Raw genomic sequence first — 5,691 nt, forward strand, 5'->3', positions numbered from 1 at the left:
AAACTCAAAAATTCGATCTGAGTCAAACCGAAGTCGGTCTGAATTAAGTCGAAAAATCAACTGGAATCTAACCGATATTGCGGTTTGCATTTGCCCGAGTCTGACTTGATTCATGCCGTCAATTCGAAACAATTCGATTCCCGGCATGATTCAGACCAACTTTTTTTTGGGTGTAATTCCCCCGAGAATTACCCATCAGAAAATGGATGATGAATTAATAAAAGGTGAAAAATTGACTTTTACTATTGAATTTCGGCAATTAAAATGGTATTAATGGTCTAGACACATTAAAAATGATTTGATATTTTGCATTAAGACCTTGTGAACAGAAATTGTATTCCCTACAGGCCAATTACATAACGATTTACTGACCACTAAAAATAAAACTTTGTCAATATTAAAATTACATTTTATATTTTAACACTGAAAAAAGACAACAATTTTAAATTTTAATGATTCAAATCTATGAATTTTTATGAATTGTTTATCGATCGGCAAATTAAATGTCAACATATATTTTTAAGTATATCTCCCAAAACTTGGGGATCAGCTAGTTTGATTATAATTGAGCATTTGATAAGGAAATCCCGATCTGACTCAATGATGTATGCCGAAAATGCCCACTTTCTTCAAACTCTGCTTCCCAGTGTTATTCTCCCCAACCAGGCATCGTTGCCAAGTCATCTTAACATAAACATTCCATGGGGTATTAAGAGAGTAATCTCACAGTTGAGGCTGGCTTCTAAATACTGTCTCCATATCACGTTTAATAATATCTATTGATTCGATCCTGCTAGCCTGTGCGCTACCTGTAGCAGGCTGCAATATGATATGGTTAAGCATTTCTTGCTGGATTGCCCTTTCTTTGACGTATTGAGGAGCAATTTGCTGAAGAAGGTTCGAATCAATCGTACTATTAATCAAGACAGAGACATTTCTGTTGCAGAACTATTAGAACTCTAAGAGATTACGTCAATTAAAGCAATCTGCTATTTTTACATCGAGAGCTGTAAATTGCGTGCCTTTTCTCTGAATGAATAGAATCATAAACTTTGTTCTGGCTTTTGCTAAACTGAACTTATGTATACTCAATTTTATCTCGCTCACACCTGCTTTGTACTCTAGCATAGTGATTCCACAGCGAATCGAGTAAATATACATACGAGCGCTTCTTCTAAATGAAACAACATTATTACATTATTATCTTTCGTTACCAATTGTATAACCCCTATTGTAATAGATGAATTATCTAACAGCAATAAATACATACAAATACAAAGTATATCTCCCAAAACTAAAAAAATCCCTCTTGATATTTCCCCCGAAAATTACTCATCAACAAGATAAATGAATGTTCAATAAAATGTGAATAATTTATTTGTTTTGTTACATTTCAGCAATTAAAATTTCATTCACGATCAAGACACATTCAAAATCACGTTTATATCATAAATAAGGCCTAGAAGCAAACATCTATTCAATCCCTCCATGAAATGTTCAACACTGAACCCATTCGCGAGTACATCTCTTGCTTAAAATCGAATGTGGCTATGAATCTCTAGGAACTTCCAAATAACTTAATAAATAAACTCAATCCCTTCAAAATCATTATGTTACAAGATTGCTATCATATCATTATTATTATTTCATTTAAGGATTCATTTAAGGATTCATTTCGTTGTCTGTGATTATTAAATAGCCGAAACGAAAAACTACTATCCCCTGTTTCGCATAGGATGACTATTTGTTTGGAACTACTAAATTTATTTTTCCGACAAAAATTTTCCATATCGGTGCTTTCTTTGCATGTTTGGCACTAAAAATCCTTTTTTCATAATAAAAGAAAAACGATTTTTTTGACACAAGTAAGACTTGTTTGAGGACTCTGTCGCTTTTCTCATAATGTCAGTAAGGCCAGCGATTTCATGCGAATAACAACGAAACATGGTGTCAAAATTCGGCTTATATCGCCTCGCATCACCATAGTCGGCCTACACTTGTTAACCAACATTGGCCCAGTACTGGGGACCAATTCTTGGTATCCAGGCTTGGCACAGTGTTATCACCCCCATACTCAACCAGTACTAGCCAAGTCTAGTTGCAGGTTGCGGGTCGAGCGTCGTAGGTACTGGGGAAACACTGGGCCAAGGCTGGTTCATTCCTAAACTCCTATCGGGGATATGAGCAGAATCGTATCGCAAAACGATCCGCTCAAATACCTTTCAGTCACAGACTCTTGTGACAATAATCCTAATGTTCACTTGTCATCTTTGGAGTCTTTTTTTTATAGCAATGTGAAGAAATAATGTTAGGGCTATATCAAAATACGATTCAACTGTTGGATGATGAATTGAATATGAATAACAGCCGTTTTACCCCATTAAAAAAAATACACAATTTAAATAGCAATTTCCTGTACAAAGGAAATTTATGTAAATCCATATTCAGTAAATATGACGTATTACATACATGAAAAGGGCGGTATTGCGGCGTAAAATTTCCAGTACCGCAGAGTGATTTTTGCCTGGCCAGTCAAATGAACCTGATTTGCCGCACTGACAACCGAATTTTCCTGATATTTTCTCCTCAGTGTATGGTTGAATGGATATCAAAGCGCGTCGGAATTTATCTAATCGCAAGGTATCTTATTTATCATATATTTTAGGTAGGCCAGGTAAGGAATGCCAGTATTGGAGAAACCGACCAAGTGTGGGACAAGCCTGGGCTTGCCAAGCCTTGGCGGCCAAGCGTGGTCCGAGGTTCGGCCATCCTCGAAGACCAGGGCTTAAGTCTTGGGGGACAGGCGGGTAACCGAGCCTTGGTTGACAGATCTGGCGCAGCCTTGGGCCAAACATTAATATGCCGGAACTCGATAATTACGCCCCACCCAGCCATGACTCGGAGCTTGGTCATTGAACTCCAGTCATTGGTATAATTGTGAGGATTAAGTTGCAATAACAGAAAGGCACAAGAAAATTATCGTGAAGGTTGGCTGGCAAGGATGGAAACTTGAGGATAAAATTTTAAGGGTAGGGATGGGCGATGTCTAAAAAAACATCGATTATCAAAGAATCGATGTTTTTTCTCATACTACAGGAAAAAAAAAGAATTTTCAAAATAATTTTTTTTTCTTCTCGTTTTTATCGAAAAATATATCCTCAAAAAATATAACCCGAGGAACTTACGTTTTAATGATAAGTACTGTTGGAAAATTGAATTTTAAATTTCGAAACACCGACGTCCAGTGGTCGCGCCCGTTAAATCGTTAGTTCGACTTGAAGACTGAACGGTCGTGGGTTCAAATCCCACCCGGGGTGGAATTTTCAACTTTTGATCACAGGGGCTGGGGATGTAATTAGAATAGAATAGAATAGAATAGAATAGAATATGTGCGGCTGGTCACTTGAAGTGCACAGAGTTACCTAAATCATACGATCTTTGGTAACATCCGCCTTACTTTCACTCAGTCACACAGTCCCAGCCCTGTGTTTCTCACCAGGCTAATAAGGCTGGTGACAGCCGCTTGTTGTAAGTCCTCTGGTTCCAGGAAAGCCGGGCCCCAGATTTTATAGCGACGGAGTGCTAATAGGGGGCATTCACATAAAACGTGGATGACGCCCTCCTTATCGCCTCCGCACAGTCTACAGTCTTCTTGTTCTGCAAGTTTCATCTTGAACAGATGAGCTCTGAGAGCTGTATGATCCGTGAGGAGCCCTACTGCTACCGTCAGATCCCCTCTGTGCAGCTCCAGAAGCTTTCTGGTTCTAACTCTTAATTGCCCCCTCATAAGCAGTTTCGCTTGTCTGCAGGTCGCAACTTTCTCCCAACGCCTGACATGATCCCGCTGGAAATGATCTTTGATAAGAGTTTTTCCCACTGCGAAGGGCATGCCAAGCAGGCCGTGTGAGGGCACCCTTTCTGTACCCTCCTTGGCCAGCTTATCTGCCTCTTCATTACCCAGAATCCCATGGTGACCTGGCACCCAGGTTACGGTGACCCGGTTGTTTTTACCCAGTGTGTCCAATGCCTGCATGCATTCCCACACCACCTGTGACTCTGTAGTGGGTTTTTCCAGGGCGTGTATCGCCGCCTGGCTGTCACTGCAGATGAATATTTTCATCTTTTTTGTGTCTCTCGCGTTCAGATACTCTGCACACTTAAGTATCCCCAGCATTTCTGCTTGAAAGACGGTTGATTGGTGGCCCAGTGGAAAACTCTCTCCGAAGCCATCTTTCAGACGGTAGATGCCTGCCCCAAAACTTTCATTGAAGCCAGAGCCGTCCGTAAACCAGTAGTCCTCTCTTGGTCCTGGTTTACGTAGTTCCGAGTCTAGCCACTCCTGACTGGGTATACTCGTTCTGGAAGTTTTCCTGATCTGATACTTCCTAGGAATTCTATCCGTCTTACCTATGAAGGGTCGATCATTGATTAGGCTAAGCCTTGTATGGCCTTGGCCCGTCATCTTCCATTCTAGTTGGCACCTTAGTCTATATGCAGTTGTGGTAGCACAACTCACAACCCTAAGGTCGAGGGGTGGGATACTGAGTGCTATTTCTAGCGCCTCAGTAGGTGTCGATTTCATGGCTCCTGTTGCAGCCCTCAGGAAGGTTCCCTGTAGGCTTTTCAACAGGTTCCTTGTTTCCGTCTTACTCACCCTCGGCCACCAGACGACCGCAGCGTATAACAGTCTCGGAAGTAGAACTATTTGGTAGAGCCAGAGCATCATTTTAGGATTGAGTCCCCATGTCCTGCCCACAGCTCTCCTGCATGCCCACATAGAGGCAAACACTTTATTTCTCTGAGTACAGATATGTTCTTTCCAGCTGAGTTTATTATCCAGGAGGACACCCAGATATTTCACTCTGCTGGTGTAGTTAATCTCCGAGCCATTTAGCTTCAGAGGTTGGATCTTTTCCAGTTTATAATTTCTGGTGAAAACCAGGATTGTTGTTTTGGCTGGCTTTACTGACAGGCCAGTTTCCCTGCACCAGTCCTCAATGATATTGAAGGCTGTTGCCATCAGGTCCCTTAGCACCCTCAGAAATCCGCCTTTCACAACAACTGCCACATCATCGGCGAAACCGATGACGTGGAAGCCGGCCTCACTTAGTTGATTTAGAAGTCCATCTACAACCAGGTTCCATAGCAGGGGCGAGAGAACTCCCCCCTGCGGACAGCCCCTAGTCGGACGTCCCTCCACACATNATCGGCGAAACCGGTGATGTGGAAGCCGGCCTCACTTCGTTGATTTAGAAGTCCATCTACAACCAGGTTCTATAGCAGGGGTGAGAGAACTCCCCCCTGCGGACAGCCCCTAGTCGGGCGTCCCTCCACACATGCCCTCCCATGTCCTACCGACAGTCTTCTGCCTTTCAGCATGTTTTGTGTCCAAGCAATGATAGTCTTGGACACCTGTCGTTCTTCCATGGCTTTTTCTANCCCTAGTCGGGCGTCCCTCCACACATGCCCTCCCATGTCCTACCGACAGTCTTCTGCCTTTCAGCATGTTTTGTGTCCAAGCAATGATAGTCTTGGACACCTGTCGTTCTTCCATGGCTTTCTCTATAGCCGGATTCGAAGTGCTGTCGAAAGCCCCTTCAATATTCAGAAAGGCGTCTATGGCAAAAGCCTTGACCGCCAGTTATCCCTCAATCAGTCCCACCAGGTGATGTAAGGCGGTATCTGTTGATC

This window comes from Diachasma alloeum, unplaced genomic scaffold, assembly GCF_001412515.2.
Source record: "Diachasma alloeum isolate Michigan unplaced genomic scaffold, Dall2.0 Dall_scaffold_00290, whole genome shotgun sequence".
NCBI lineage: Eukaryota > Metazoa > Arthropoda > Insecta > Hymenoptera > Braconidae > Diachasma > Diachasma alloeum.